At 40.4% G+C, this 11152-nt stretch overlaps 1 protein-coding gene across 1 annotated transcript in view; it reads left to right on the top strand.

Moving 5' to 3' along the window:
• The first annotated feature begins 3868 nt into the window (after nucleotides 1-3868).
• Nucleotides 3869-11152, top strand: part of LOC111968152 (cytohesin-1) — a 42960-nt gene continuing 35676 nt past the window's right edge. The window contains exon 1 of the mRNA XM_023993722.2: nucleotides 3869-4075. The gene's annotated coding sequence lies outside the window, so the exon portion shown is untranslated. The remainder of the gene's footprint in view (nucleotides 4076-11152) is intronic.

Raw genomic sequence — 11152 nt, 5'->3', positions numbered from 1 at the left:
CGGGGCGAGGGGACGGTCTAAAGTTATACATTTGTATGTTCACAGATGAAAGTTAACATTTACGTTTTTTCTTACGATCCTAAAAATGTACGTATGGATTTTCTTACGATCCTAAAGATATGTACGTTAAACTTTTTGGCAGGTATCCGGCTCGATAAAACTCCATTGGAATCGTATTAACATCCAATGTGTATGTTTCCCTTGCATCATCAATGGACCGTGCAATGCATTCTGCTCGATTATGGGACAAGGAGCATCAATGGACCGTGCAGTGCATTCTGCATGATTATGGGACAAGGAGCTCCTTGTCCCATAATCGAGCAGAATGCACTGCACGGTCCATTGATCTAAATTTGTAGTAATCATGGACCAATTACCGACCGGGCACGCAGGGCATGTGGCCATGGTCCCTAACCTCTGGGGCCCCTACCCATTCATTAAATTATAGTTTTTAATCCCGGTGCTGAGTTAATGTGATTTATTGCTTGGCGGCTAATTGTATTGCTAATAGGCTGTGTTTGTAGGGTGACTGAGTTAAATGAAGCTACAGCAACCAATGTGATAATGGCAGGGGTAATTTTTGCTTGTTTTTGCTGGTCTCTAAATAACATTCTAGAGTTTTTAAATTGTTTAGAAGTTCAGTAAATGAGGTTCAACTTTCTGTCTAGACTTGACAGTTCATGCAGCTTTAGTATTCTGATCATAGAGTTCTGATCATGGAATTCTGAATGTGTCATGCATCTACACTTCTACCGTGTCCAAAGTGTTTCCGGAATCCCTTTTCCCGTGCTATATTCACATGCCAGTATGTGTTCTACAAATGGTGGAACCCTTACAAAAAAAAGACTGCAGCCAGAGTACACTGCAGTATAACTTCATTTGGAGTGCAGTATAACTGCAGTTGGAGTGCAGTACACTGCAGTTATTCTGCAATTACTGCATCGAAAATACCACAGTCGACTGCAGTTACTCCACTTTTACTGCAGTTTCCAAACTGCAATCTTTTTTTGTAAGGGAATAGGCAAAATATGATAATAACACAACAACAACTGATGGCAGTAGCTAACTAGCCAGCTAACCTCTGTAGCTAGCCAGCAAGCTAGCAAGCATTGCAAACAGTTTAGCATAACTCCAGTAAAAAAAAATATATATGATTCTAAATATTAGCTAGCTGGCTAGCATTTATGAGACCAGCAAACACGTTCCTCACACGCTAGGAAATTATTTCCTCCAATGTTATAATGAAAAGGTGCATCTTGGTCCAAAAGCACATGTTTTCTGGAGACTTGTGGGAGGAGTGCTGATGACTTCGCCCACTGTATGTGCTTTCGGTAGCCTGATAGCATCCAGACAGAAGAAATCCACACACAATGCATCCCTGACCACCTCCTGAAATGGTCAGCCAGATCTGAACATAGTCAGACCACAAAGCAACTTTTGAGAGTCTAGACTCGTCTTTTCAATGTAATCTTCGTATTCTGATAGCAGAAGTCGCATGTAAGTCTCCTGGCTATGTCCCCTATAAAAAAAAAACCCCGATTGCAGTTAGAGTGCAGTATAACTGCAGTATGCTGCAAATACTGCATCAACATATTTTTTTTTTACTGCAGTAATTTTGTAGTGTAACTGCAGTTAGAGTGCAGAATAACTGCATTAATTCTGCAATTACTACGACCAAAATACTACAATCGACTGCAGTTACTGCACTTTTACTGCAGTTTCAAAACGGCAATCTTTTTTTGTAAGGGGTAGTCTGTTTCTACATGCTCTAGTACTTAATGCTGATTCAGGTGGCTTCAGGAATTTGTTTGTTACAGAGACTGACGGTATCAAACGTATGATTGTCAATAACCATTCTCTAATAATCATTCTCATGTTCTCTTTATTTCAATTTGGACAGCTGAAGGATTGTACAAGGAAAGGGGGAACATTGTGAAGAGATTGAACGAGGCCAACATCAATCGTCTAGTAGATATACTCTTTAGCCAAAACGTGATCAATCAATTTGAGAAGGAAACCATAATGGAGAAACATGGGCGGGCAAATAAAGCACGTGACCTTGTGGACACGATCTATGCCAAAGGTGAACGTGCGTCTGAGCTCATTATCACCCTACTAAAGGATGTTGACCCCATGCTATACAATGACATCTTTTCAAAAATGAATTCCATGGACTGCATGGATGGATCTCCAGGTAAGGAAGGAGAAAAGTTATTCCAGCCAACACATAGTTATTCCAGCCCACTGGGGTTACAAAATTCCGATAACGTTCCCAAAATTCCCAGGTTTTCGAGAAATTCTGGTTGAAGGATTCCGGATTTCCTGCTCATTCCCTCCTGATTCCAGGAATCGTCCCACCAGATTTTCTGGAAAACATGAACATTTTGGGAAAGTTGTCAGAATTGTGCTACCCTACCTAATGTGTAATTTCAAACTAGTGTAATACTGCGGTTGTGACATGCTCTATTTTTCTCTCTGCAGTTTTCAACATGAGATGATGTGAGATGACTGAAGAGGAGAAAATAGCCACCTTTTAATACCACAATCCGGAGCCTGTAGATTTTTCTGTTGTTTATACCTTATCATCCTTTCAAGGTTAAAAAGCATTCTGAATAAATAATCTACATTGAAGGTGTTGTTTGTCCTCTCCCTTCCTCCGTTTTTGTCCTCTCCTGCCACTGTGGTTAATTCCCCATTCACCATGGCTTAAATCATTTTASTGATAAACTCCTTAAACAGAAAGTCAGATTTACTATTTATATACCTTCTTTTCAGAGGCTTATATATATAGATGAATACCTTCTTTTCAGAAACTCTTTCTCCTTGGTTCTGCAGATATCAGTGGCATATCCTGTAATGCTCTCTCCCTCTCTCTCTCACAGCATATCCTGTTTTCCTCTCTCTGTGGCCAAACTTAGTGAATGAAGCTCTGATTCAAGCACACAGCTGCGCTTTAAAACCCGCTCTCCCTCTTTTGTCCCATTTTGCCCCTACTCTTCATCTCTCTTCTTTCTCTTCCTCTCTTGTCTAGCCACGTAATTTTCTGTCTCTCTCTATCTGTCCTTGTATATTCTCACATGTTTGTACTCTCGCTCTATCTCTCTCTCTCATTGTTATGATGGAGAGTTAAAATGGTCCTTTAGCCTGTCATCACGTCATTCACCATTCAGAGGTCAAGCGCTATAAATCTGTCATCACTAGTTACCACAGCCACAAAGTCATAAACCCCTTCCATTTCTACAATTTTTCTTCTTAAAATGTGATTTTAAACGTAACCCTAACCTTAACCACACTGCTAACTTTATGCCAAACACTAACCTTAAATTAAGATAAAAAAGCAAATGTTTGTTTCCAATTTTGACTTTGTGACTGTGGTAACTAGTGGAAACTATAAACTGAGTATACAAAATATTATTCAAGACAGACTGACCAGGTGAAACTATGATCCCTGATTGATGTCACTTGTTAAATCAAATCCACTTCAGTCATTGTAGATGAAGGGGAGGAGACAGGTTAAATCGTTATTTTTAAGCCTTGAGACACGAATTGTGTGTGTGCCATTCATGGGCAAGACAAAATATTTAAGTTCCTTTGAAGAGGCTATTATAGAAATGCAACGCTGCTGGTTTCCCATGCTTCCCAGTTTCCCATGTGTATCAAGAATGGTCCACCACCAAAAGGACATCCAGGCAACTTGACCGTTGCCACAACTGTGGGAATTGGAGTCAACATGGGCAGCAAGGGTGCTTGTGTGTGTGCATATGTGACTTCTGGGGGTGGAGCTTAGCGAATATCGGGATAGCAAAGCTTCTGATTGGCTGCCCAGTAGCAAGTATTACTAAACCACGCCTTGTTTCACCGCATATGGGACGCCCCAGTTCTGAGTCAATTCACAGCTGTTACACGTAATTTTAAGATAGAAAGTCGATAAAAAGTCAGCCTCTTTAAAAAATATATATAATCTGAGCATTCCAATTAATAGTTGCTACGTGAGCAGCAATTTGTAAAGTTTTTGAAAGGATTCGTAGTTTACAGAAAGGCTACATGATGGTTATGAAGTCGGCAGACGGAGTAGGTAAGTACGTTAGCACCAGACTTAATTAGCCAATGCTATTTGATGTAGGCCCTAGCTTTATAAACAGTTAATACCTGTATGCTATTTCTTTCTAWGTTATTGCTACCTTGTTTCTGTTGGCTATTAGTAACATGTTTTCGCCGTGCCTTTTACGGTTGACTGGCTAAAATAACTTACCCAGCCTGCAATAGCGCAACAGGTCTTCATATGTTAATTTCCAGACGACCTTAGCACAAAAGGTTAATTTAGTGGACTGAGTTGAGGCTATACAGCGGTGTGCACTGTTTATCACTGAAATCATAATGCGTGTGTGTCTACGATACATCGTTCCTACAACAGCCGAAGACGTAAGATGCGTTTTCCAAAACACCACGCAGCGAGAGTGTTTGCTAAGTGCATTGTTGAGGCATGTGTCGATACTAATTGGATCAAAAGAAAAGCAGTGCTGCTCTCGGGTCAGCTTTCTCCATTCAAATCTTACCTTAAAGAGCAACTGAAGGCAATAAAAGTACTTTATGTTCGTATTCCTATCTTTATTTATTATTGTTGCATTGTCGAGAAGGAACCTGCAAGTAAGCATTTAGTTGGACGATGTATTCCATGCGTATCCAGTACATACGACTAATAAACTTGAACAACTTATCTGGTAGAAAACAGCAGTTGTGGACTCAAGTCACATGACAAATGTGAATACTTTAGACTTGAAAATAGAATGTCTTGACTTGGAGACTCAAGACTTGGGACTCGACTTTGACTTGAGACTGACTTGAAATGACAAATTATTTGTAGACTGCAAATTGACCGCAAGACGCACAAACAGATACAATATTTGACTAAAACATAATAATTTAAAACCTTGCTTACATTTGCAGGGTTTCTTCTGGATCAAAATGGGGCTTAGGTGGTAGGGGCGTGGCAGTCGGTATGGCCAACGGTGCTGTCGTCAACTGAACATTTTAAAAGCCCTCCTGTTGGCTGCAGTGACAAAAGTATCCAGTTTTAGAGCTCATTTCCTGCAATTATACAAATTTTGCAGTGAGTGCTGAGAGAAATGCTCATTTATGCCTGGATTCACCTAGCCAGTCTGTCATGGAAGGAGCAAGTGTTGAGGGGCAAATAAAATCACGGGCTGCCAGTTGCGGAATCCTGGTGTACGTGGCTTAATCTACACACAGCCAGAGACAGTAGCTACAGCATCGCCCTTGGAAAAGTAAAAAAAAACACTGCAACAGATTGGCTAGTGAAACGCGCACTCTGATTGGACCTTCAAACTGTCAATCAACACAGGTCGGGTGAGCTAGTGAACAGATTGTTGATTTGCTGTACAGATATAGGATCGGGTGCAGTGCAAACGTCAAATTGTAGAAAGAGAGGATTGGCATAATAAATAAATATGCAGCTCCCTTTGAGCTTGTCTCATCGCTGCAACTCCCCAATGGGCTCCTCCGAAACATGACCTGCAAAACCGCGCTTCTTAACACCAGCCCGCTAAACCCGGAAGCCAGCCGCACCAATGTGTCAGAAGAAACACCGTTAAACTCACGACCGATGTCAGCCTGCAGGTTCCCGGCCCGCCACAAGGAGTCGCCAGAGCGAAGTTTTTGAAATATTTGCTTTTGCTTTCACACGTTTCTAATACTACAATAATTGCTAGCATTTCAGAATTCCATTCTTACTGTTTATTGCAACACGTAGACATTTCTGTTTCAAACAATACGTTTTTTAACACATGGAATCGTGTAGTAACCAAAAAAGTGTTAAACAAATCAAAATATATGAGATTCTTCAAATAGCCACCCTTTGTGTTGATGACAGCTTTGCACGCTCTTGGCATTCTCCCAACAAGCTTCATGAGGTAGTCACCTGGAATGCATTTCACCTGGAATGCATTAACAGGTGTGCCTTTTTATAAGTTAATTTGGGGAATTTCTTTCCTTAATGCGTTTAAGCCAATCAGTTGTGTTGTGACGAGGTATGGGTGGTATACAGAAGATAGCCYTATATGGCAAGAACAGCTCAAATAAGCAAAGCGAAACGACAGTCCATTACTTTAAGACATTTGAAGGAACGTTGAAAGTTTCTTCAAGTGCAGTTGGAAAAACTATGATGAAACTGGCTCTCATGAGGACCTCCACAGGAAAGGAAGACCCAGAGTTACTTCTGCTGCAGAGGATACGTTCATTAGAGTTACCAGCCTCAGAAATTGCAGCCCAAATAAATGCTTCACAGAGTTCAAGTAACAGACACATCTCAACATCAACTGTTCAGAGGACACTGTGAATCAGGCCTTCATGGTCAAATTGCTGCAAAGAAACCACTACTGAAGGACACCAATAAGAAAAAGAGACTTGCTTGGGCCAAGAAACATGAGCAATGGACATTAGACGGTTGGAAAAGCATTCCTCATGAAGCTGGATGAGAGAATGCCAAGAGTGTGCAAAGCTGTCAAGGCAAAGGGTGGCTACTTTGAAGAATCTAAAATGTTTTTTGATTTATTTTTAACTTTTTTTGGTTACTACATGATTCCATATGTGTTATTTCATAGTGTTGACGTCTTCACAAATATTCTACAATATAGTAAAAATAAAAACCCTTGAATGAGTAGGTTTGTCCAACTGTCTGTCATGTGCGCGCAGGCAAAATTGATCATGCTGCAGGCAGCATAGAGAAGAAAAGTACATGTTTAAAACTGATAATTGATCGCATGGTGCAAGAATGAATGCAATTAATTGAACATTATGATGGACGCAGCTTTGTAGAAACAAAAACACACAGCCTCTGCTCAACAAACTGTAGAACAAATCGTTTGGAGTGCTGCAGTTTGCMAACAATATTGTGTTTATCACTCTCATGGCTATCAAGCAATGCATTCCGCCAAAATAGTCGTTCACAATCTAATCCGAGTGCGGCCACAACTAGATCTTGTTTCAAAGTACAAATAAATAATCTTATCTGTATGCCTAGCAATCAAAAGTTTCAAAATCACGCTTTCATAAGTCTGTCACATGTCAGCTCCAATAAGCCCCTACATGTGAACGAGAGGCTCGTAGAATCATGACTATTTAGAGTCATCGTTCGCCAGTAGGGGGTCCTGTGTGCCCAGGGCATAACTGACTCAAATTAACAAAATKAGTAGAAAGATTCATTAGCAGTAAAACATTGAAATCAGCCTTAGCCTYATCAGGAAGCCAATATAGAGAGACTAGCACTGGAGTAACATGATCAAATTATGGGGTTCTAGTCAGAATTCTAGCAGCTGTGTTTCAGCACTAACTGAAGCCTATTTGGTGCTTTATCCGGGTAGCCGTAGAGTGGAGCACTGCAGTAGTCTAATCTAGAAGTGACAAAAGCATGGATTATCTTTTTTTGCATAATTTTTGGACAAAAAGGTTCTGATTTTTGCAATGTTACGAAGATGGGGGAAGCTATTCTTTACATGTTCGTCAAAGAGAGATCGGTGTCCAGAGTAACGGTGAGGTCCTTCAGTTTTTTTTTTCAGACGACTACAACCATACCAACTTAATTGGCAAATCCAACAGCAGAACACTTTGTTTCTTGGGACCTAGAACTAGCATCTCTGTTTTGTCTGAGTTTCAAAGTAAAAAATGTGCTGCCATCCACTTCCTTATTTCTGAAAGACAGGCTTCCAGGGTAGGCAATTTTGGGGCTTCACCATGTTTCATCGAAATGTACAGCTGTGTGTCATCCAAATAGCAGTGAAAGTTGACAGTGTTTGCGAATGACATCACCAAGAGGTAGAATATATAGTGAAAACAATAGTGGTCCTAAAATGGAACCTTGAGGAATGGTGACACTTACAATTGATTTGTCAGAGGACAAACCATCCAGAGGCGAACAGATCTTTCTGACAGATAARATCTAAACCAGGCGAGAACTTGTCCGTGTAGACCAATTAGGGTTTCTAATCTCTCCAAAATAATGTGGGGCTGGATGGTGTCAAAGCAGCACTATGGTCTAGGAGCACGAGGACAGATGGAGAGCCTTGGTCTGACGCCATTAAAAGGTCATTTACCACCTTCACGTGCTATGATGGGGTCTAAAACCAGACTGAAGCATTTCATATACATTATCGGGAAGGCAGTGAGTTGCTGTGCAACAGCTTTTACATTTTTTTGAGGGGAATGGGAGATTCGATAGGCCAAATTGTGTTTTTTTTGTGTGTATTTTTTACAAATATTTTCTGGGTCAAGGTTTGGCTTTTTCAAGAAGCTTTATTACAGCCACTTTTTTAGTGAGTTTGGTACACAGTATGCAGCTTGACGATTTAGAGGTCATGACTATTTCCATGAATGTGAAACAGGATTAAAAAAACTTGAGTGTCTCCATTGGTCCTGGCAGTTCTGTACAGACTAAGGACAGCTGAGCTTTGGAGAAATACACAGATTCAAAGAGGAGTTTGTAATTAATTTTCTAATGATCATGTTTTCAGTTCATAAATTTCATGAATTTTTCACTGCTGAAGTGAAAGCTATCCTCTTGTTGAATACTGCTTTTTAGTTAGCTTTGCAAAAGTATCAAAACATTTTTGGAGATTGGTCTTATTCTCCTCAATTAGGTGAGGGCTCTTTGATATTGCACGGTACTGTCTTTTCAAGCTAGTTGGAAGACTTCTAGTTTGGTGGAGCATCATTTCCATTCTAATTTTCTGGAAGCTTGCTTCAGGGCTCGGGTATTTTCTGTATACCAGGGAGCTAATTTCTTATGACAAATGTTTTGTTGTTAGGKGTCGAACTGTATCTAGGGTATTACGCAAGGTTAAATTTAGATCCTCAGTTTTTTTGTACTCCAACGTCTTTGAGTAGATGGAGGGAGTCTGGAAGGGCATCTAGGAATCTTTGGATTGTCTGAGAATTTATAGCACGGCTTTTGATGATCCTTGGTTGGGGTCTGAGCAGTTTTGTTGCGATTGCAAATGTAATAAAATGGTGGTCCGATAGTCCAGGATTATGAGGAAAAACATTTAGATCCACAATATTTATTCCACAGGACAAAACTAGATCCAAGGTATGACAGCTCTGAGATTTAACGATGCTCCTATGAAGGTTCTAACAATGAACTTAACCTTAATTAACCTCTTAGGGACCCCTTAATGCTCGAATCCCGTTTACTGGATAGATTTGACAACATCTGGTAAATTGCAGAGCGCGAAATTCAAAAATACTAAGTAATATTAAACATTCATGACGATACAAGTGTCTTACATAATTTAAGATACACTTCTTGTTAATCCAGCCGCTTTGTCAGATTTCAAAAAGGCTTTACGGCGAAAGCATACCATACGATTATCTGAGGCGACCCTCATACAAAACTATGATTTTTTTTTTTTCTCCAACCAAACGGATGCATAACAAAAGTCAGAAATGGCAATGAAATAAATCGCTTACCTTTGAAGATCTTCATCTTTTTGCAATTCCAAATGTCTTATACAAAATGAATGGTCGTTTTGTCTTTTTATGTCCCAAAAATTTCCGTTTGATTCAGAAATAGACCGGTTCCAACTCGCCCAACATGCTTACAAAGTATCTAATAAGTTACCTGTAAACTTGGTCCAAATATTTCAAACAACGTTTCTAATCCAACCTCAGGTACGCTATAATTTAAATAATCGATAAAATTTAAAATGGAATAATCTGTTTCCAATACCGAAGAAAATCAAGGAGCGCGCTCCTGTTCACACGCACCAAAAGACTAGAGTCCTTCTGAGTGACACATGGAAAGAATAGGATTACTTCATTCCTTAAAAGATAAACATCGAACAATTTCTAAAGACTGTTGACATCTAGTGGAAGCCATAGGAACTGAAATTTTGGTCCTAATAAATTGAGTTTCCCATAGAAAAGCATTGGAAAATCCAATGACCTCAATTTCTTTTTCTCCCATGGATGGATTGTCCTTGGGGTTTTGCCTGCCAAATCAGTTCTGTTATACTCAGACATTATTTTAACTGTTTTAGAAATGTTAGTGTTTTCTATCCAAATCTACCAATTATATGCATATCCTAGCTTCTGGGCCTGAGTAACAGTTTACTTTGGGCACGCTTTTCATCTGGATGTCAAAAACTGCCCCCTAGCCTTAAGAAGTTGATGCTTTTGGGAAACTGGGATCCGGTCTGTCCAGAGGTTTTACATCAACTTAGTGTCAGTAACTGAAACTGTAGCTAATGGACTCGCAGCAATCCAACCTTGAAGCACACATTGAGTAATACTCACTGAGGTTTATGTACTGTAGCCTCTCTTAGAGGACAAGTTGTTCATGTTGCTTGATAAAAAAATAAAAAAATAAAAAAATAAAATAGTGAAATAATTGGACAGTGCCCCTTGTTGCATAAATGGTTTGTTTATCATTAAGTCAGAGATCATATTCAGTGCTGGAGGTCATTGGTGTACAGTCTGACAGTCATGAGTACACATACCTAGGGCTATGTGTGAGAGTCCACGCGGTGGAGACTGTATAATGCTTGGAGGGAAAGAGGGAGGAGTTGCGGGGGAGGGTTTCCCCCTGTAATATCAGTGATTTCTCAACAAATGGTAGAGGGATTGAGCTGAACACTCCCCTGGTTCACACACACACTTGCTCTTCCTCACGCCCTCTGTGGTGTGGTGGAGCAGCTAGCCTGTTACCTTGCTCGCTCTCTCGCTCTCATTACAAGCTTGTAGTAGTGTGGTGATGTGAAAGACAGATGGTAAGCTTGGCAGGTAATTAAGGGTTAAGGACAGTCTGCCTGGTTGCAGGGGAGAGGGGGGTCGTGTTGGTTATTTTAGTATTGCACCACGGGATTGGAGGGCTCAGAGGGTCTGGGATTGTCTGGGTTATACTGCTTGGCTGGTGGGTTGCACTGGGACAGAAGAACCAGGCTAATACTGGTCTGCTGTACTGGGAGAGAAGTCTGGACTATATTATTGAGAGTACTACTACTGTGAGACTGGATTAGACAAGGACTAGACTGAACTTAATTTTTTTGGGCTGGAGTTTTTCTGGGCTGGACTGGGTGAGAAGTGTCTGGTACTGGACCTGGGAAAGTCATTCTACAGGTACAGTAGACAAGACTGAAGACTG

Source organism: Salvelinus sp. IW2-2015, linkage group LG8 (genome assembly GCF_002910315.2).
Source record: "Salvelinus sp. IW2-2015 linkage group LG8, ASM291031v2, whole genome shotgun sequence".
Lineage (NCBI taxonomy): Eukaryota > Metazoa > Chordata > Actinopteri > Salmoniformes > Salmonidae > Salvelinus > Salvelinus sp. IW2-2015.
Note: the sequence above shows the minus strand (reverse complement) of the source record. Positions and strands in the feature narration are given on the sequence as shown.